The 22,801-nt window shown below is 45.4% G+C and overlaps 1 protein-coding gene across 2 annotated transcripts in view; it reads left to right on the top strand.

Moving 5' to 3' along the window:
• The first annotated feature begins 4,870 nt into the window (after window positions 1-4,870).
• CEMIP2 (cell migration inducing hyaluronidase 2) overlaps window positions 4,871-22,801 on the top strand; it is an 85,613-nt gene continuing 67,682 nt past the window's right edge. Inside the window, exon 1 of one of the 2 annotated variants that reach the window (XM_060610078.3) lies at window positions 4,871-5,000. The gene's annotated coding sequence lies outside the window, so the exon portion shown is untranslated. Of the gene's footprint in view, window positions 5,001-5,527; window positions 6,077-22,801 lie in introns of those variants that run through there. The other variant, XM_060610077.3, reaches the window with a different exon arrangement.

Genomic DNA, 22,801 nt, shown 5'->3' with positions numbered 1-22,801 from the left:
GGAATGTCTGGAGCCAAGCGTAGACACGAGGCCCACGGAAGAGGGTAGGAAGGGCGGAGAGGTGGTGCGTGCTGAATCTTCAGGTGCCCAGTTTACCAGCTGCAGGGAAGGGGGCAGGATGGGGATGGCTGGGGGTAGGACATACTTAATAATCAGGATGCAGGGCTGCTAGAGTTGTAGCAGGTGTGGATAGAGCCCTCGGAGCTGAGTGGAGGTCCTGACTGATCCTAGAGTGGTTCAGGAAGAGGGTCACATTTGATCTAGTTCGCAAAATGAAAAGGACAGTGGTGCATGTGATAAGGATGGGCCAGCCAGGGTACAGAGTGGGAGAACTGGCATTTCAGAGAGATGGGGAAAGGAAAGTGCATACGGGGCCGGAGAGGTTGAAAGAATGAGGCATGTTTGAAGTGTGGTCGTTGTTTCTCGCCATTAAAACGAAAGCTCCAGCTTCCTTTAGGTAATGATCCAAGTATGTTTCTCATGATCTTCACCTCTGGCCTGGATCTTAGAGCACTCACTTTCCAATCCCCATGGAGGAAGTCGTAGTGAGTGTATGATAGAAGATTCTAATTTAGCCAGTCGTGGAAGGCTAAAGAAGAGATGGCCAGAGGCACCGATGGCACAGTGCGCTGAGGACTTATGGGGTGTGCAGCTAAACCCCCTATAACATTATCATAATAAATTCTCATAACACCTGCATGGGCTCAGTAGTATTCATTCATCCATCCATCCATCCATCCATTCATTCAAAGTAAGTTCTGCACCCAATATGGGTCTCAAACTTAACAACCCCAAGATCAAGAGTCACATGCTCTATTAACTGAGCCAGCCAGGTGCCCCTATTCCCATTTTTAAATGAAGACACAGGCACAGAGAGGCTTGGCTACTTGTCCGAAGTTATACTGCCACTGAGCCATGGACCATGGTTCTAACCCAGGCCGCCTGACTGAAGGCCCCTCACTCTTGGCCAATGCGCTATCCTGCCTCAACACAGTGAGCACCACCATCATGAAGAGCACAAATGAAAAGGCATCAAAGGAGCATCTCACTCATCCTGGGGCTTTCCCCCCGTCATATGGAAATGACAGAACAACAGTGAGGGTGTCACATCCTGAGGGAGTACGTGACATAGAGATATGACCACCCGATCTGCCTTCAAGGGAGGATGTGCTGCCCCGTAATGAGGGTTATTGGCAGTGATCCTTCTCCAGGACTGCCTCAGCTGCTGAGCTGCCTTGCCCAAGGTCTTGCAACTTCCCAGGATGCACCACATCCAGTGACTAATTCAGGAGGCTATATAAAGGTCCGGCCATCTGGGTGCAGTAATTCAGAAGGGCCATGCGGGCTCCAGGGCCCCCAGGGGAGGTTGGCCGAGCCTGTTGCTGGGTTCACATTGCAGCTCAACTTTTCCCTCTGTCCCATCCTGCTTCCTGTCCCTCCCTCCAAAGGTGTTGACCTCATGGACGTTTTTAAACGAACATCTTGCTCCTCTGTCTCAGAGCCTGCTTCCTTGGGAACCCGATCCAGGACATCAATTCCATTGACCAGAGAAGTCTGTGGCCTCTCACTTTGTTTGGTCTCCAGTGTGACTTCCTTTCACATTACAGATCTCCCTCAACTCACGATGGGGTTACATCTGGACAAACCTCCTGTAGGTTGAAAATATCTCCAGTCAAAAGTGCATTTAGTACACCTCAACTACCCAAGAGCACGGCTTAGCCTAGCCCACCTTAAACGGGCTCAGAACACCCACATTAGTCTATAGTTGGGCAAAATCATCTCACACAAAGCCTACTTTATACTAAAGTGTTGAATATCTCATGTAACGTGTTGAATAGTGTACTGAAAGTGAAAAGCAGAAAGGCTGTCTGGGTACAGGATGGTTTGAGTGTATCAGTTGTTGACCCTCATGATGGCCAGGCTGACACAGAGCTACAGCTCCCTGTCACTGCCTGGCATCTTGGAAGAGTCTCATACCGCTTATGGCTGGACCAGGAACAGATCCAAACTGGAAATCTGAAGTATATTTTCTGAGTGCATTTCACATTCACATCATCGTCAAGTTAAACAATTAAGTCCAACCACTGTAAGCTGGGGACTATCTGTAGTTTCAAAACCATCTGCTTTATTTCAAGAACCTTTGATTTTTCATGTTCCTGATAAATATCCAAGAACAAAAGTTTGTAAAATTCTCAATGGTCAGCTACACAAAGATTCAGTGCCCTCTTTTTTTTTTTTTTTTTGGGTCAGTAGACTTTATTTTTTAATTTTTATCATGAAAAAAATGTATTTTTAAGTAATCTCTACACCCAACATGGGGCTCGAACTTAGAACCTTGAGGTCAAGAGTCGTGTGCTCTACTGACTGAACCAGCCAGGTGCACCCCAATAGGCTTTATTTAGAGCAGTTTTATTTATTTTTAATTTGTAAAAGTTTTAAATGTTTATTCAGTTTTTGAGAGAGAGTGTGTGAGCAGGGGAGGGGCAAAGGAAAGGGCAGAGAGAACGGTGGACAGAGGATGCAAAGCAGGTTCTGGGCTGCCATGACCACGAGATCATGACCTGAGCTGAAGTGTGGTGCTCAACCACTCAACAGATTGAGTCATCCAGGCTCCCGTAGAGCATTTTTAGGTTCGCAACAATATTGAGCAGAAGATACAGAATCCCCTACGATCACCGCCACCAGCCCGCCTCTTTCCCGCACAGCTTTCCTGGATATTGACGTCCATTTCCTTTGGTTTTGACAACAGGTATAGGTTATGGAAGTAAAACCTCTTTAAAACCAAACCTTCCATGAAAACAGTTTATGTGATTTTTTAATTGCTATTTTTAATGCTTGAGTGCTTGGCAGGCCTGATTCCAACGGGCTCTTGCTGTGCGGCAGGTTCCCTTAACTTTGAGTCCTAGTATCCTCGTGTCTAAAACTGGAATAACAATTTGGGAGAGGATTAAATTGAGTAACATATTCAGACTGCAAGCAAAGCGCCTGGCACTTAAACATTCAGAGAATGGGCATTAAAAAAAATTTTTTTTTTTAATGTTTATTTCTGAGATGGAGACAGAGCGAGAGGGGGGCAGGGGCAGGGAGAGAGGGAGACACAGAAACTGAAGCAGGCTCCAGGCTCTGAGCTGTCAGCACAGAGCCCAGTGTGGGGCTCAAACTCAGGAACTGTGAGATCATGACCTGAGCAGAGTCAGACGCTTAACCGACTGAGCCACCCAGGCGCCCCAGAAAATGGGCATTATAATATAAAGTTGGCCCTGTGCAGGTGGTAGGATACATTTGTTTCCTGTGGCTCCTATAACACATTACCACACACTCGGTGGCCTAAAACAACAGAAATTTATTCTCTCATGCTCCTGGAGGCTGGAAGTCTGAAATCAAGGAGTGGGCAAGACTCCCTTCCCCGAGGAGGCTCCAGGGGAGAACCCTTCCTTGCCTCTTTCTGCTTCTGGTGGCTGCTGGTGCTCCTTGACTGTGGTTGCATCTGCTTACATGCTCACATCATCTCCTGTCTGCCTTCCTTTCATAAGGGTACATGTGATTGCACTGAGGGCTCACCCTGAGAACCCAGGATAACCCCCCCGACTCAAGATCTTTAATTTAATCCCATCTGCAGAGACCCTGTTTCCATATAAAGGAACACTTCCAGGTTCTGGTGATTAGGGTCTGAAATCTCTGAGTGGGGGGGAGGGGGGTATTTTTCAGTTTACAGCACAGGGTGACACATTTCCTATCCTGTCTTCATAAGGCATAGTCCCAAACATTTCACCTTTGATCACGAAAACAGCCCTTCCTCCCTTCCAGTTTGTCACTCAAAATCATCTGCCTTATTTCAAGAACCTTCCTCCCTCTCCCAGAAGGAACAGTGGCATCCAAAGTTGGGTAGTTTCATTAAGATCTTAGCACTGGACCGTGTTGGATTGGACCGTGTTGCTGTTTTGGAGGCATCCTTCCAAAGTTTTAATTAATGTTTATTTATTTTAGAGACAGAGAGACAGAGCACAAGCGGGGGAGGGGCAGAGAGAGCCGGAGACAGAATCCGAAGCAGGCTCTAGGGTCTACACTGTCAGCACAGAGCCTGACGCGCGGGGGGGGGGGGGGGGGGGGGGGGGGCGAACTCACGAACCGTGAGATGGTGACCTGAGCTGAAGTCGGACACTTAACCGACTAAGCCATCCAGGCGCCCCCGCGTCCCCCAAAGTCTGAAGTCATTTGCGGATGCTCTGTAGCGCTGTTTCTCAAACTCGAGTCTTCCAGGCACCTCTGATTCAGTAGGTGGCGGCAAGTTTGGCAATCCTAATTTTTCAAAGTGCCGCAGGAGAATGTTATCAGCGAAATTTGGAAACTTTGATTTCTACAAATTCCTGAACCTAACTCATGGAAATGGGGAAATTCCCTTTCCCGCCCGCTGGGTGTATCATGGTTACATGACTGAGGTGTCATTAAAACGGCGGGGCGGGGGGTGGGGGGCGGCGGGGAAGGGCAACCCTGAAATCCGAACACCCCTATCTGTCCAGGACTCGCTGAAAGAGTTCCCCGTCGGGACAACCTCCAGTTCCGAATTAAACAGAGGATGACGACTGCCTGGATTGGGGAGGGCCACTGCTGTCACCAGCTGGGGACCTCGTGGGTCTGACTGACCAAGCCCCGGAGGCGCCCTCCCCCGGAGACCAGACTTGTGCTCGGTGGGAGCAGCTCCAGCGAGGGGCGGGGAGGTGCCAGCTGGAGCTCCTCCAGCTCCGGAGCAGGAGTCCATACATAGAGAGGTCCAGGGGCGTTGGGGTGGGCGGGGGAGTGGCTTGTAGAGCGCCACTCCCGCAAGCCGCAGCCACTCCAGAGTGGCGCGGGCAGGGGGCGTGGGGAGACGTCGTTCTATTTATTCTGGCTGGAGAGCCGGTGGCCCCGGCCGCTCCGAGCTGCCCGAGAAGCTGTCCTGAGACAGAGAGCGGGCGGTGTCTTCGGAAAGGGCTAAGAACCCGGCGCGCGTGGCTGGCCAGGTGGGGGCGGCCGCGCTGCGCCGGCGGAACGCGCAGAAATTTTTCGGGAGTTCTGGAAGTCCCTTTGGGGATGATGAGGTTCCGAGTGTGGCTCAGCCGGGAGCGATGAGGGCGCTCGGAGTCCAGCTCAGCCGAGGGGTGTTGGGGCGCAGCCAGGGCTCAGCCGGGAGGCGATGGGGGTGCAGTGTCCAGCTTAGCCGCGGAGTGATGGGGGCGCAGTGTCAGGCTCGGCCAGGACCAGATGCGCGAGCAGGTTCCGCCGGGGGCGGGGGGGGTGGGTGATGGGAGCCCATTGTCAGGTCCAGCCGCGGGTGAGAGGGGCTCGCGGTCGGGCTCAGCCGCGAGGTGGCGGGGGCGCCGGCTCAGGGTCCGCCGAGCCCAGCAGGAGCTTGCAGCCGCGTCCGGACGCGCTCAGCGCCGGGTCCCGAGCTCCCGCGGAGCCGGGCGGCGGGAGGAGCCCAGCGCGGCCACCGCCTCCTCCGGCCGCAGGCCCCTCCTCTGCCCCCGCCTCCTGCGTCCCGTCCGCCCGCCCGCCCAATCCGCAGCCCTCGGCCCAGCAGAGCCGGGCAGCTTGTCTGGCCGGCGGAGGCTGAGCGCGACCCTCGCGAGCCGCGGCGCCCGCCGACCAGGGACAAGCGCGACTCCCGGGACCCCGCTCTGCCCCGCGCTGCCGCCTCCTCCCGTCGTCGCGGGGACGCTCCGGCCCGCGCCGCCAGGGCCGAGCTTCTCTTCCTCCCCGCGGAGAAGGAGCGGAGAAAGCCGAGCGGCTGCTCCGGGAGCGAGCGAGCGAGCGAGCCGAGGCCCCTGCCCCCGAGTGTCGGGGCTGGAGGAGGAGGAGGCGGAGGCGGAGGGAAGTGCGCGTCATTCCCGGGAGGAGAGTGTTTCACCTCCAGGCTGAGGCTGCGGCTGCCAGTTGCATAAAAGCAGCGGTGGCGGCGGCGGCGGGCGCGGGGCTACCCGGGCTCTCTGGCCATGGAGAGAAGATCCGGACCCGGGGACGCTAGGAGCTCAGCTCCGTCTCTTTGGACCGCGGTGTAGGCACCTGAAGTAGCCGACGCTAAGCGGGGGAGGGGAAGGTAAGAAGCAAAGGGTCCCCCGCCCCCCGCCCCGCCTCCCCAGCTGCCTGCTGGGGCCACCGCGAGGTCGCCGACGGCGGCCCCGCGCACCACCGCGGCTCCCGGCGGCCTGGCATTTAGGCATCTGCTGCTGCCGAAATGGAAAACATCCTCCCGCCCCCCGAAGCACCCTCCCGCCCTCCCCCCTCGCACCGCCTCTCCCGGTCTCCCTCCTCTCGGGTTCGGGAGTAACCGGACTCCCCCGGAGTAAATCCTCTCCGTAAGAAAGGGTCTGGGAACCACGTCTAGATTTTCTTTCTTTCCGTCTCTCTTTTCATTACGTTTACGGGGGAGGAAACAATGGACCTTTGAAAGTCGGTGTGAACAGCCGCAAACTTTCCGGAGAGGGTGGGAGTGGGGGTGGGGGTGGGGGATAAACCCCACAGGAAGCTGACCACTATGAAAGGTTGATAGAATGTGCATTGCAGAGTCTGGGCTTCAGCGCGCGCGCGGACGCGTTTGGGGTGAACTTTGTCTCTTTACTGTTCCCCTGGGTTGGTGCACCCCACACCCCTTACCCCGCTTTGTGTTGGTTCAAGTCAGGGGAGGCTTTAAAAATCGCTTGCAGCTTTCTTTACAGCTGGGGAATATAGCCTAAGCCCTGGACCCCACGCCCAGCTTTCCTCTGCAGAGTTGCGAGGTCTTGGCAAAGGAGGGGGGTCCCGCTCTGTGAGGATCCCAGAATTCAGTAGTTAGTGCCAGTTTCTACATCCTTTGCAATAAAACCGAGGTCCTGATGTCCCTGGATGCTCTCTGCTGAGGGTTGTCTCCAGACCTCGCTGTTGAGCAGAAACCACTCAACTTAAATTCTCTGGGTAAGGTTAGGAAAACAGACTTTGATATATGTCTCCTTTCATCAGGAGTTGGGGTTAAGGATGGAGTGCTTAATAATTTTAAGAACTTTCATTCCACACAGGAGCCACTCACCGGCTTGTGTCCACTCTCCTGGTTTCATTTCAACCATGCGATGCCCTGTTGCATAATTGCAGGGTGTGCAGATGTTTTCAGGAGCAAAATAAGAATTTAGAGGAAATGGGATGGAAGGAAGTTTCACCTGAGCTGAGGGAGGCCTCAAGCCTCAGGGCAGCCAGACATACCTGTTGGAAACGGGTGTGTTAGAAGCGCATGTAGTTAGCCTTATGGTTCTTTGGTTTGGCAAAAATGGAGCTATTAATCTTTGACCCTTGAAGGAAGCTTGCTATTTTCAAAATTGGTCTGGGCATCATGCTCTAGTTGTGTGCCTTTGATTAGCTATTCAAAGGGCTCTTTGGGGTTTGCCTTTCTGGGCAAAGGAGAAGACAGTGGACTAGCCCTTCTGCTTAGTCAACACTGGGTAGTACCTTATGGTGTTGTATTCTCAACACTAAAGTTCCTCCCGTCAGCTTTGTGTGAACCTGCACTGCAGGGTCAGAGTCTGTGTGGGTGGAAGTCTGCTTTTGGCTTTCAATTCAATCTTCCTGAAGCTGGTTTATCTGATGAATGTGTGTTTACAGACTCAGAAAATTAAGGTTAGAAGTGAATTTTGAATCATCATCTACCTGTTCTGCTTCAACAGCCAGTGACAGAAGCCACGGGCTGTGTGGACAGGGAGGTGGAATCAGTATATCCTTACCCCTTGCTTGTTTAGATTTCTTTTGTCACAGTGGAATTGTTTGAGTTAAGTCTCCTTTGTTGATGTAACCTGTACCCTGCAAATTTTCAGGAGTCTCAGATTTCATGGCAGGAAACCAGGGGACAGCACCTCATTCCTGTTCCAACAGACCTCATCTAGCTTGTTTCCAAGCTCTCTTGGGAATGGTGAGAAGACCAACTAGAAAGTAAAGTAGTTGTGGGCCGTTTCCGAAGTTGAAAGGCTACTGTTTACCAGCTCTGTCCCTCTGGGCAGGGTTCTGAAATTGCAAATGATGATACGATGAACCACAGTGCAGAAAGAGAGCATTTAGAGGATTATCATCAAATACACAGTCTTAGACTCACATGGGATACCGTATGTAAACGTGTACCTTGTAAAGTTTTAAACGTGTACCTTGTAAAGTGCTGTAAAAGAGGAGTATTGCATCACCCACCCACCATGCATTCAACTAACAATTCTCGTTCACCCATTGTGTGTCAGGCCCTCTGGAAACAGTCTGAGTGCCCACCTTGTCAGTAGGCAGGCAGAGGGAGGTGGATGGAGTGGTTAAAGCTTGGGAAGTCCAAGGGAGCCGAGATCACCTGTGTGTGGCTTCCATCTGTAAAGAAAGATGAGCCAGTCTCTGCGTTGGAAGGAAAGAGCCTAGGCTGAGAGGAAAGGAAACAGGTGCAGGAAGTGTGTAAGTGTGGGGACCGTTATGCATAGAATCCTTTAAGAATCCAGAGGAGGACCAGATTGGGAGCAGTGGGCGGAAGGAAGCAATTTGGTGAAAACTAAACTTTTCAAAATTCAGACAGAAATAGTAGGCGCAGAACACTGGTGTCAGTGGTACCATTTTGAAATGTAAAGATGGGAGTACTTGAAGGCAGAGTTCAGTCTGAAGCGAAGCTCTGACATTTGCTAACCCTTTGGTGCTGCCCAAATCCCCCAGTTCTTCACACTTTGTTCATCTGTAGAATGAGTTTAATCATATTTTATTGAATTCTTTCAGGTTTAACTTTGATTTAATTTGCTGTGCATATACTAAAGTTCCATACAAGTTAGTGCTGTTTGCTCTCGCAAGGTACTTTCAAAGTACGTTCTTTTTAGGGTACGTTCTTTTAGCCTGGGTGGCTTGAAAAGCCAAAAGTTGGTTGAGCATTCAGCTCTTGATTTCGGCTCAGGTCATGATACCACGTTCGTGGGACTGAGCTCCTCATCGGGCTCTACTGTGACAGCACAGAGCCTACTTGGGATTCTCTCTTCTGCTGTCTCTGCCCCTCCCTCTCTCTCTGTCTTTCTCAAAAACAAACAAACAAACAAACAAACACCCCCAAAACAAAACAACCAAAAAACAAAAGACAAAAAGCTTTAAAACAAACAAACAAACAAAAATATTTTCTTTTTAGAGCAATGAAGAGATCCAAATCATAACTCAGTCCAGCTGGCTCCAGTGACAGATTTCTATTTTGTTGACCCTTTCCAGAGTGTTCCGAATCCCATCTTGAGTGCAATTCTTCAGACTTCATGCTGGTTATTGTCATATGGCATTCCTCAACTTGTCCAGGCAGCTTCCCATGCCAGCCACAGGAAATCTTCTCATTGCATTCAGGTGGTGAGCACTAATTAGAAGGATGGGCTGGTGCATACAGCACCTCGATTGAGAGGGGCTTGTCTGGGGCTGTTCTGTAACTGCCGTGTTCCTCCCCCGTCTCCCAAGGCAAGCTAACCCCTCTGCTTTCCTCTATCCTAACAAGATAAATATGGAAAAGGAAGGAAAAGCCATGCATCTGCATTTTCGAGATCCTGAAAATGACCCTTACTAGTTTTCTCCATGTATAAAGAGGTGTAATTTTCAACGATGCTGTTAAAGAAAAGGCTGTTCTCACAGTCAGAACAGTCGCTGTCTAGGTGAAACTTGAATCTGTAAGCACGTCTTGCTTTAATGTACTTGCCTTACTCCCCACTTGAAATGAACTTAAGCTCATCTGACAGTGTAATAAATTGCCTTTGATAGAAATCCATACTTACATATTTCAAACTATCAGTTCAGTGTGATTTTCTTGGGGCGGGAAGCAGTACAAATGTAAATCAATTTTCAGGGACATATTGGATCTTAGCCTGTAGTTTGAAAGGGCCTTAAAAATAATATTAAAATGAGGAAATTGAGACTCAGAGAGGCTAATTAGATAAGGTCATATAGTAAATTAATGGCTGAGCAAGGGACAAGAACCCCTTTGTCCCTATTTCCGGTCAGCATTTTTTTCCCCCCTCTAATGTACTCTAATTAGTTCCTGTTTGCTTTTGTTAGCAACTTAGTTATTTTAATGTTTTAATGGTGAAATGATTTGCATTCGGGCTGAGAAACCCATTGCACCCAGCTTTAAAGCAGATACTCTTTTTTGTTAGGGAGGACCTACACATGACATGATGCACACAGTGGGGGTGATGTTACTCGTAATACATTTCTGGCAAATAGGGAACTAAATGTAACCATAATGTTAGCTTTACTTGCATTTTCCATTAATAGTACACAAATTTAAAATATTGTAGAAGTGCACATTTTTGAAAAGAAGTAAGTTCCTGGAAACATTATTCAGATTTGTGTTGTGAATCATAGGTTAAAAGTATATTAGAAATATGTTGGCATGTTCTTTTGTTTTCCCTGTGTTTGCTTTGGGAAGCCGTTAATGTTGGTTGTCAGGAACTATGTTCAGCAAATATTTTATTGCATTCCTAAGATGTACAAGGCTCTGTGCTGGTTGCTGTGAGCAGTGCAAAGACGAATGAAGCATAGGGTCTTTACTAAAATGTCTCTTTAAAAAAAAAAAAAAAATGGCCCAGACTGGGACGTTGTGTATGACTTAAAAGACACGGAATTGTTGTCTCCCACCAAAATCCGTCCTTTGATCTGTTAGGCAAATCTGCATTGAAATTGTTATTAGTTAGTCTAACCTTGTAGCCAGATTTGTAACATGACACTTATTTTCATTACGTTGTAACAAGTGATAAACCTTTTATATTTATTTTATCAGGGCTCCATCTCAGTTTGGACAATAAGTAAAAATTTGGCAACATTTGGGGATTTTATATTATGAAAAGTTTGCCTCAGGGATCTTGTAGCAGTCTTAGCTTTAATAAAGTTTTTAAAATGGTGTTAACACTGCATAGAAGTGTGATTGGAACGTTTTTGCCCGAAAGGATTGCAATTTAAGATGATCCATACTGAGCCACCGAGAAAAAAGAATTGTCCCTATTGACTCTGAATTTGATGTAAGTATCTTAAAACACATGAACATCCACCACAAGCCAGATGTCTTGGTCACGTCTAGTTATGAAGTCTGTCCAAAGAGTAAGAAATTGTTATTGATTTGAGGGCTCTTGCCTAATTATTGGCTTGTACTTGGAGACGGCCAACCTTCTGTTGTTACAGTGGCCCTCACTAACGGTGACTCACTTCCCTCCAGAATGAGTCGTTTTTTTCACATACAGTGGGGTTGGGGTTGGAAAATTAATTATTAACATTTTAGGGAGTGGAAAGATTAAGTTTAGCACAAGGACAAATGCCTGATTCCTGTTTCAGAAGGAATGAGGAAAATGAGTCTTTTTTTTTTTTATTGTGGTAAAAAAACACACTTCTTATTGTTTATTCATATCACCAGCGCCACCTCTATAAAACCAACTTCATATGAGGATTTAAAAAAATATATTTCATTAGTGCAAAAGACACCTTTAATTGTTCAGTGGGCACTTGGTGACAGTCATTCGCCAGCCCCCCCGAGGACATGCTGAGATAGAAACGAAGGGCTGGTGATGTTGAGAAGCTAGCAGTTGGGAGCAAGTAGGGTGTGTGTGAAGGTATAGCTGGAAAGGCCAAATGGAAGGTGAATCGTCTTTTCCGCATGTTAATGTCTTTTGATTAATGTTAATAGCTGCTTTCCCAAGTGCTTGGACTGATTTAGATACTGCCTGTCCTCTCCACATGGTCGTGCTTCACAATGTACAGTCAGCTCATGGATAACTTTCCCCCGCTGCCTACTTACCACGTGGTCTGAGCTTGGCTTTAACCTTAAAGTGTTTCTTCTTGCTCCCTGCTTGTGTTTGCAGCCGTTGAGTTGATCACGTAGCCTCTGTTTGCCTGTCCCACTGCTGCTGGCTGTGTTCTGTCCCTGCTCTGCTGTGCAAAGTCTAAACACTGCTCTAGTGCTGAGTAATTGCTCATTCACTGGTCCTCCTTGCTGACGCTCTGGCACCGTTGAGTTTTGATGAACATCGAGACTGGAGGAGGTGTGATATGGTCCCTTTGGCAGGCCTAGATTTCACATGCCCCGGGAGACCGGGCACTGTGACTGTTTTTATTTCGGCCGGGCACTCATCTGCAGGTAACACTCTGCCTGCAAGCCTTCCAGACACTACGAAAGACTTCTGTTGGTTTCCCCACATAGTGGTCATTGTTGGACAGTGTGTTGTCATTTCAGTGGCAGAGTTCAGTGGTAGGTTTCACTTTGCACATCCAAAAAGAAGCTATTAGTAGTAGTCTGGTGATATGCATTTGGGTAAGTCAGTTCGCCAGGGCTTTTAAAAATATACCTCTATTCCATTCGTTGAGATCTAATAAACTCAGGCGATCACCTCTTTAGAACCCCCCAGCCCAGTGTCTGCTTCACGTGCATTGTAATGACTTCTTTACTTGGCTCATCTCCTGACACCCTCCACCCCAACACTGAGCTCTGAGCTCGTTGAAGATAGAGAATTTGTTTGTTTGTGCACCACTGGGTCCCTGTCATCTAGCAGAGTCCTTGTCTCATAAGAGATGCTCAAGCCTGAATGTTTTTCCTCTTGGGCAAGCCTTTACTCTCAGTGGGGAAAATTGTATTAAAAATAGGCTCGAGGTTGTCGGTGAAAGAAACAGGACATTTGGATTCTGGTCCTGGTCCTGCCATCGGTAGGAACTTTGCTTTGATGCTGGATTGAGGGGCCCCAGATCACTTCACTCTGGGCATCTCATTATTCATCTGGGATATTTCGTAGTTTGAAAGGCATGTCCAAACATACCCGTATATGCTTCCTATGGTCCCTGTATCTTGATGTCTGTGTACAGGGGATCATGGACTTTTGGTGTATCTGTGCTTGTTTATCAAACCTATCTCTGTTGCCTTTACTTTTTTCCTCCCTTTCAACATTTAAGCCAACATAACTTTCTTGGCTCTTTCTTCCTGAGAAGTATTTTCAAGCTTTGTCCCCAGCGCTCGCGGAGAATGCAGCCTGCAGACGGTTCTGCCCTTTGCTGTAACCTTAATTAAATCAGCCTCCCTCAGGTCAGACGTTGGCTTCGGTTCTTTCTTTCGAAGGCCAGCTGCAAGGCTGATGACACGCCTTCATCTGCCATTGTGTGCCTCTGGCAGCCATCCGTCACTGTCAGCAGGGTGGAAGCCTCTGCTGTGTCCTCCCAGCCTGTGGGGAACAAGGGCGAAGGGGGGTGGTCCAAGGAGCATTGGGAAGGAGGGTAGAAAGGGGGCAGCTTTTCAACAGAAAGGATTAAGGAGAAAAAGGAATCTGAGGAATAATCATCAGGAAAAAGAAACAGACGTGAAGAGCAGAGGACTGGGAGGTAAACTGACCCTCTCCTTTCTCCACCTTCCCAAGTGGAAGCCTGTTGTGTTTCTCCTGTTGTGTTTACCCTTAGTTCTTTCCTTCCAGCCAGGGCCTACATACTTTGCTCTTTTAAGATTTATTTTCGACGGGGTAAGGAGTGTGAGATATTCTTCACTATCAGCCTTTCTCCCCTGTTGGTCTGAAGGTCTGTCTTTTCTCTTTTGCTTCCCTTTTGTTGCCCACGGTAATGTTCTTCAGCCTTTTCACTCTGTCAGCCATCTTGGCTTTGGGGTCAAGCCTTGCTTTTCATGGAGATGCTTAACAGATTTGGAAAAGACGGGATTAATGAGCGTGTGTGGTGTCAGGAAAATCAGACATCTGCCTCCTGTATCTTGCGTAAATGGGAGGACTATAAGAATATAATTAAAGATATGTCTTAAAGGTCACCTCTATAACTTTAAGATGCGAAAGTGTTCACTTGGTTCGCTTTTGGGTGTTAGATGTCATAAATAAGACTCTTTGTTTTGAGGGATCTATATTTAACAGGAGAGTCCAGTGTAATTTGCCGAGGATATCTCCACTTTAGTGAAATTGTAGCTGGCTTGCTAATCTGAATTTCCTCCATGCAGGCCCATAAACTCAGTATTTATTGTTTTGTTGTTTTTAACATAAGCCACCTCTTTGTATTTTGGTTAATTTTTGTTTTCTGGGGGTCTACTATTCCCTGACTGTAGTATTCCAGCAAAGAGAGCAGAGCTTAACTGAAAAGTGAATTTCTTTTTTTTTTTTTCTGAAAAGTGAATTTCTGAGCAGATACAAATGTCTCCTAGCTTTTATTTTTTCCCATTTTTATAAAACTTGATAAAAAAATAGGATTTTAAACTATACAGTCACCAGAAGTACACAGTTATTAAAAATGCACGCATTTTACTTGGTATCTCCTCTTTTTGCTTTAAAGAATACGTATTCTGACTCAATATTTAGTGACCAAAAATGATTTTTAGTCAACATAGGTCTTTTGAGGAGATTTATAGTTTTAAGATATTCATTTTTTAAAAAAATTTTTTTTTAATGTTTATTTCTGAGAGAGAGAGAGACAGAGCATGAGTGGGGGAGGGGCGGGGGTGGGGGGGAGACACAGAATCCAAAGCAGGCTCCAGGCTCTGAGCTGTCAGCACAGAGCCTGATGCGGGGCTCAAACTCATGGACCATGAGATCATGACCTGAGCCGAAGCTGGACGCCCAACCAACTGAGCCACCCAGGAGCCCCTAAAAGATTCTTTATAATTTCTCTATATTGTATTCAAAAAAAATTTTATGTTTACTTATTTTTGAGAGAGAGAGAGAGACAGAGAGAGAGAGAGAGGACAGGGGAGGGACAGAGAGAGAGGGTGATATAGAATCTGAAGCAGGCTCCGGGCTCTGACCTGTCAGCACAGAGCCTGACTCAGGGCTGGAACTCACGAACTGGAGATCATGACCTAAGCTGAAGTCAGATGCTTAACCTACTGAGCTACCCAGGCTCCCCTGTATTAAATATTTTTTTAATGTTTATTTATTTTTGACAGAGAGAGAGAGACAGAGCATGAGCGGGGAAGGGGCAGAGAGAGAGGGAGACAGAATCCGAAGCAGGCTCCAGGCTCTGAGCTGTCAGCACAGAGCCCGACGCGGGGCTCTAACCCACAGACCGCGAGATCATGACCTGAGCTGAAGTCGGACGCTCAACCGATTGAGCCACCCAGGTGCCCCCCAAGTATTATATTTTAATAGAGTTAGTCTGTACTGGGAGAGTGATTTCCTTGTGAGGGAGGAGATAATGTGAACACTTCTTGATTCCAGACTAGAAAAATCGGGGTCTATATGTAATAGTAGTAGCTCAGCTTTGGGAGTATCATTCATCATATTTGTCTAAATTGACCAACTGGAAAAAGAAGGTAGAGGAATAAAAATTAAGATTTCTTGGCCTCTTATCCCTTCACTGCTTAGGGAAAGGTTTATAATGAAGGGCCAATTCTTCCCCTCTTCCTGGAAACATTGGCCTGGGTACGATCAGCTTAGTAAAAGTGAACCAGAGTTAATGTGAAGAAACTGTGCAAAGTGTCTTATTCCTTGGGAACATACCAGACATTTGCAGGTGATAGTGACTCGTCTTGGTTTGGAGAGTTGAAAGAAAAGCCAAAAAGGCTACCCTTTTGTGTGAGTGTGTCTTGTGTGAAGGCACCATCCTGTTTTGAGGTCTCTGGGTATTGGATTCTCTGGGAGTATGCTTACACAAATGAAGCAGATCTCTGAGGGAAAGTGAACTTAATCTTTCCCCACCATCTGTCTGTATTCTCCCAAATAGCTCTATGTATAGACCTAGCATTTATATTGAATTCTTTTGCGGGGAGCACTGTTTAAAAATGTACTTTATCCTGTGTGCTCTGGGAATATGATATGCACTAAAAAATATTCCTGGTAACTGTCTGTAGAAGGATATTTTCCCCCCAGAAACTTTTTCAACCATCGTTTTTTTGAAAATCTTTATAATATCTGTTTAAATACACAATCTTCACAAACATATGGATCAGACTTAAGTATTTATTTGACAGCTTGAGAAACTAAAGGAGCTACAAGCCAGTTTTGCTAAGCTTATTTCTTACTGAACAGTTTTATATGATTGAAGTATTGAGCTCATTGTTTAGCAACTGTAGACGTAGTCCGAATCTACCACAAAACTAAAGAAACCCCCGACCGCCCTCCCAAATCCTAAACCTGGTTCCTTGATGTTATTCTGTGTTATCTTTTTCCTAAACATGAGAGATTGGAAGTTGAAACCATTAATTGGAAGTTCAAAGCCGTTAGGAGCTGGTTAAAATTTTAACTAGGTCATAATTACTAATAATTATCAACATCTATCATTTATTTTCAAGGTAATTCACAAATGACCACTCGTTCCTGGCATGGTTTACTTTTTATTGTGACTTAAGCATACCAGTGAGTGTGTTATGAAGAGCTACCAAGATCTTAATAAAAGGAAGTTTCCTCGGCCAGAGTTTGGCCAGTTGTACCGAAACTCTTAGAAAATGAAGACCGTAACTTGCAGAAGTGACCTTTAGATTGGACACTGTTTCCAAAATTATGTCCTTGATCAAAGAAGAATAAGCTTGAGATCATGCCAGCTTCTTGACTATTCCTATAAGCCTAAATTTTCCATTCAAAAATAAGTTCTCGAAACAAGTGCAGGCGGGATTTAAAAATGGTTAAATGAATCAAAAGCAGTGAGTTTTCATTAAGTGTTCACTATGATGGGGTCAGTATGCAGGGCATAGCATGGGCTATGAGAGCCCCTCCCCACGGGGTTGGAGGGGCTGGGCGATTGGGGGGACTGAATATACAGCTTCTGGCACTAAGTGCCCTCAAGCACCATGTAAGTGATAAGCGTATGTAGGAAGCAGTTTTTGTCTTCTATATTAATGTCTCCGCAGTAGAAAGCACGTGAAAACTCGGTCCTTTTAAATTTTTTTTTTTTTAATGTTTATTTACTTTTGAGAGAAATAGAGACAGAATGAGAGTGGGTTAGGGGCAGAGAGAGAGGGAGACGCAGAAGCGGAAGCAGGCTCCAGCTGTCAGCCACAGACCCCGACGCGGAGCTCGAACTCACGAGCTGTGAGATCATGACCAGAGCTGAAGTCAGACCTCAACTGACTGAGCCACCCAGGCGCCTCAAAACTTGGTCCTTTTAAAGAGCTCTTATTAATTTTGAATTACTGCTGCTATGTCTGTATTGAGAAGACTCCTTCAATAAATTTTTTTTTTCAAAAATTTTTCGACATTCCCCCCCCGCCCCGCGTTTTTTTTTTTCTTCCAAATTAAGCTCTGTGTCCAACGTAGGGCTTGAACTCACCACCCTGGGGCACAAACTCATAACCCAGAGATCAAAAGTCACATGCTCTACTGCCTGAGCCAGCCAAGTGACCCAGATCACAGCATTTATTGGCCGTCAGCATAACAACATAAAGCGGAATGGAGCACTTTCTTTTTTCCTGTGTGCCTACTGCATTTCATACTGTATTGCTAAAACTATTACAAAATATTGTGAAAGGTTGGGCTTGTCTAGGGTGCTGCTCTTTATCTTTAGAATTCCTGTTTGCAGCTGGTAATTATACCTTTAGTCACCTGCTAGATTGCACACTAGGACTGCATTTTGTAAAAATTAATGCTTTGACCTTTTTGCTTGAAGTTGTAAACATTCTCAGTTTTTCCTAAATCAGGGCAATAGATACAGATAGATTAGACAAATTTCCCAGAGCCTCAAGGATGTTAAAGAAAGATTAAGTGGGAAATTCCAGTCTGTGTATATGTGTATGTGTGGTCTATAGAGGGATATTGATCAAAGTTCCACAAGCCCCTAGTGAGTACCTACTATGTGTAAGATCCTGTGAGAATATGAAGATGAGTAAGACATAGTCCCTGTTCTCAAGAGGCTTATTATAGTTGACTGAAGGACGGAGAAGTCTACACGTTAACTGGAACATAAGGCAGAGAGCAAGATGATCCAACAAGAGATTTATCTATCTATCTATCTATTTATTTATTTTTTAGTAATCTCCACACCCAATGTGGGGCTCGAACTCATGACCCTGAGATCAAGAGTCTTACATTCTACCGACTCAGCCAGCCAGGAGCACCCTAAGAAGAGTTTTACACAGAGTACAGGGCAGAACAGACAGAACTTCTTGCAGAATCCTGAGATGGAAGGGTTTCTTGGATGGGATAGCACAGTGTTTGCTGACTTTAAATGAGAATATCTCAGTTTTCTTAAAATCATGCTCTCTCTCTTTTTCTTAATATTTATTTTTGAGAGAGAGAGTGCACGAGTGGGGAGGGGCAGAGAGAGAAGGAGACAGAATCCCAAGCAGACTCTGTGCTAGCAGCACTGATGCAGGGCTCGAACTTACGAACCATGAGACCAGGACCTGAGCCGAAGTCAAGAGTCTGACAGTCATCTGACTAAGCCACCCAGGTGCCCCATGCTCTTTTATTTTTATAGGCCCAAGAAACCCTTACCAACCTGATCTCCTGTAATGTTATTGAAATTTCAAAACAAATTATTTTCTGTGATTACTTCTTGTAATTGAGTGTTCTTATCAAATGTACAGGCCCCCTCCCACCTTGAGTTGCTGTTGAAGGTTATGCATTCTTTTTATGCAAGAGAAGAATTTTGTTTCAAAGTAACAGGAAGTTTTAAAGGTTTCTTTTTGGCGAATTTTTTTTGACAAAATTAGTAGTTCTATTTAAAAAATTTTTTTAAGAGAGAGACAGAGTGTGAGCAGGGGAGGGGCAGAGAGAGAGAGAGGGAGACACAGAATCTGAAGCAGACTCCAGGCTCTGAGCCACCCATGTGCCCCCAAAATGGTAGGTTTTGAATGCTTCCCCCTTTTTCAGCATTTGCATTTTTATCTTTTAAGTTGATAGTTTCATAGTTTTAGTAATTTCTTGTATTACTTATTTTAGAGGTAAGAGGGGGAAGAATCAGCCCTTTGTTATAAACTTTCCCTAAGCAGTGAAGGGATAAGGGGCCAAGAAATCTTAATTTTTATTCCTCTACCTTCTTTTCCCAGTTGGTCAATGTAGACAAATATGATGAATGATACTCCCAAAGCTGAGCTACTGCTATGATATATAAACCCCGATACCCACCAGACTTCTAGTCTGGCACCATGAACTGTTCTATTTTAAATATTTGCCCAAATTCCCTGTGAATATCTTTAATGGCATGATTTTATTTATTTATTTATTTATTTATTTATTTATATTTAGTGATTTAACTTTTTAATTAATTAGTGCTGGCTTCGGCAGCACCTATACTAACATTTTAATTAATTAATTATTACTAAGCCTTTCGGGCTGTCATCCAGTAAATAAATACGAGATAATTCAAATACCAAAAGTTATGCTTCAAAACTTGCATGGAGTGCATTTCCCAACTCAATACGAATGACTTTTTTCCCCCCACTTTGGATTATCTATCTGTGTTTAGGGATTTAGCTCTTCAAATACATCATAAAATGCGAACGTGTTCCTTCTGTATAGTACTGTGTGCTTTCCACTAGAAAGACCGCCGTCTTAAAAACGACATGTAACGGGAACAGATTAGTAGCGTATGAAGTAAAAACATTGGTCTGTCGTCAAAACTTCACAATGACAGCTAATACTCACCTTGAAGTCTTGAAAGCCCAGAGGGACCTCTTCATCCTCTTTCTTCTGTTAGGTGCCTCTTTGTTCTCAGAACGCCAGACTCACTAATGCTGCAGGGGCTGTACTAACAATCTCGTGGATGAAACAGCCATGGGTCAGAGAGCTTGGGAACTTGACCACTGTTCTCACGGTGCTGCTCGGATCCACTAATATGTGGATCTTCCCCCATAAACACAGTCCAGTGCTGTCAACGTATTTTGTCTTCCTTAGGATTTTCGTAATGGCATTTTCTTTTCTCTGGTTTACTTTGTTGTAAGAATACAGTATATAATACATATTACATACAAAATGTGTGTTAATCAACTATTTGGTTATCCATAAGGCTTCTAGTCAACAGTAGGCTGTTATTAGTTGTTAAGTTTTGGGGGAGTCAAAAGTTATACATGGATTTTTGACTGCGTGGCAGGGGATAAGTGCCCCCACTTCAAGGGTCAGCTGTATTTCCCTGGTCAATTTAACTCTGCCTTCAAGTGAGTGATTAAAGTTGAATTTAGGAATTGTGTTTTTTGGGGATGCCGTAAATCTTTTCTCTATCCTCAGTAGTTCTTACCACAATCCTCTAAGGACCTTAGGATCTCACTATTGCTTATTGAATGAGTGAAATGTCAATTTTTCCCACAAATAGTTTAAATCTATAACTAGCAATAATTATATTTTTAAGTAACTGATTCATAATACTACTTGTAAAATAAACTCATAAATGTAAAGTGATATCCTAAATTTATCTTGTGTCTTTACAAATTATAATAAATTGAAAGGGAAATCTGCATAAAGTGATTTTTTTATTGTAATTTTTTAAAAGTTTATTTATTTAGGTAATGTCTACACCCAACATGGGCTTGAACTCATGACCCCGAGGTTAAGAGTTGCACGCTCTTCTGACTGAGCTAGGCAGGTGCCCCTGATTGTAATTTTAAGATGGTTTCAACAGTATGTTACTTCTTAGGAAGAAAATGATTGTATTTGCTCCTTATGCATTTACATGTCTTTCAATAGAGTGGAGCTAATGGGCTCAAAATATATGAATAGAAATATATTTAGTTTTGGGGTGCCTGGCTGACTTAATTTGGTAGAGCATGGAACCCTTGGTCTCCGGAGTCATGAGTTCAAGCCCATGTTGGGCATCGAGTTTACTTAAGAAAATAATAAAAATTAATATTTTGCATATAGTTTTACAAAAGAGTTCTGGGGCAAACACAACCACAGTTACTTTCATTTCTTGACCATTTTAGTTTATGGCAGACACCATCTGAATTTTCCATGTGAGTCTATCATTTTATGACTGTGAAGACAAATTATTCCCAGTGGCTTGGTGGCTTCATTTAGCCTCTTACTGCCTGTTATTATACTGTGGGTACATCTGGAGACACATCATCTCCCACAAAAGGGCCCTCCAGCCTGTTAAGTAATAACAACCTTTCTCACCCTGAAACAATGAAGTATCAGTTGATTGCAGCCTCAAACAAAAGATCCCCACTCCCTTTCAGAGCAGATTATACTCATGACTCCCCTCCCGCCCTGGTGAGCCTGGCACTCAAGAATATCTAGTTTAGCCTTTTCTTTGTTAATAGAGGATCAGAAAGGGCTCTTTGTTATACTCTCTCATTTATTCCAGCAGGATGTCTCTATTATCTCGTTCTGCTGTTTGGCACATGCGGTAATGTCTTCAATAGCACCTTGAATCATGTTCTCTTTCCTTTGTCATGGAGCTTAAGCTTCATCTAAATAATTACTTTTGTTCAGAAATCAAACCCCGCTAACCAAGTGTTTTTGACAGACACACTGACTCAGAATGTTCTTTGCCCCATGTAAAATCAGCATCAATTCCTGATTAGATTCCCTTTCTGTCCCCATGAATTTGCAGGTCGTTTGGGTCCTGGGAATGCTTATTGATGGCTTCTCTAATGACGGCATTTTATGTTTAATGGGTTTGGTGTAGTTTAGAGCAATTTGGGGGTACCCTTATGACTGGGATCTCATTCATTGTTTTGGCAAAACATGAGGGGAATTAATTACAAGGCTATTGAGTGAAATCAGGTGACTCTGAGATGCTCTAGTTATTACGGAATGGGAGAGGTTGAACACCATCTTTCTGAAACCATTCAGCACATCTTATTTATCCAGAGTCATTGCAATAAGAACATTATATAGTAGCATAGGATTTCTTTTCTTTCTTCCTTCCTTCCTTTCTTCCTTCCTTCCTTTCTTCCTTTCTTTCTTTTTTCTTTCTTCTTTCTTTCTTTCTTTCTTTCATCCCTCCCCTCCCCTCCCCTCCCCTCCCCTCCCCCCCTCCCCTCCCCTCCCCTCCCCTCCCCTCCCTTCCCTTCCCTTCCCTTCCCTTCCCTTCCCTTCCCTTCCCTTCCCTTCCCTTCCCTTCCCTTCCCTTTGCAAAGTAACAGAATAGGGTTGCATTTAAAACTTACTCTTTCAAAAACTTACAAGTGCTTACTATAAAAAATAAAAACGACTGACGTGTGTGTGTGTGTGTGTGTGTGTGTGTGTGTGTGTGTGTGTGAGAGAGAGAGAGAGAGAGAGAGCTTCTCTAAGAATCATTTGTAGTGAACTTCTGCTTGAAGAATTCCTGAAAATATTAATGTGCTGTATTCTTTTAGACTCAGCTCAGTTCGAGTTACACCCTTGCAAATCAGAAAACTGATTTCTTTGGAATTCTTGCTTCTCAATTGTTTTGAAAGACACATTAGTGTAACAGTTAAGAGCCAGAACTCTAGCGTCCTGTTTTTTCCATATAATAGCTAATTAACCTTTCTCAGGTGCAAAATAAGGATAATGGGAGATACACAGATTTGTTGTATTAAATGCATTAGATGAGTGTGGCGCCTGAGTGGCTCAGTTGGTTGAGCATCCAACTTTTTTTTTAATGTTTATTTAGTTTTGAGAGAGACACACACACACACAGAGCATGAGTGAGGGAGGGGCAGAGACAGAGGGAGACACAGAATCCGAAGCAGGCTCCAGGCTCTGAGCTGTTAGTGCAGAGCCTGACGCGGGGCTTGGACTCACGAGCCATGAGATGATAACCTGAGCCAAAGTCGGACGCTTCACCAACTGAGCCACCCAGGCGCCCAAGCATCCAACTCTTGATTGTGGCTCAGGTCATGATCTCATGGTTCATGAGATCGAGCCCTGTGTCAGCTTCCACATTGATGGCTTGCTTAGGATTGTCTTTCTCCCTTTCTCCGCTCCTCGGTGGTGCGCTTTCTTTCTCAAAATAAATAAAT

This window comes from Panthera onca, chromosome D4, assembly GCF_046562875.1.
Source record: "Panthera onca isolate mPanOnc1 chromosome D4, mPanOnc1 haplotype 2, whole genome shotgun sequence".
NCBI lineage: Eukaryota > Metazoa > Chordata > Mammalia > Carnivora > Felidae > Panthera > Panthera onca.
This window is presented reverse-complemented; position numbering and strand designations above follow the sequence as displayed.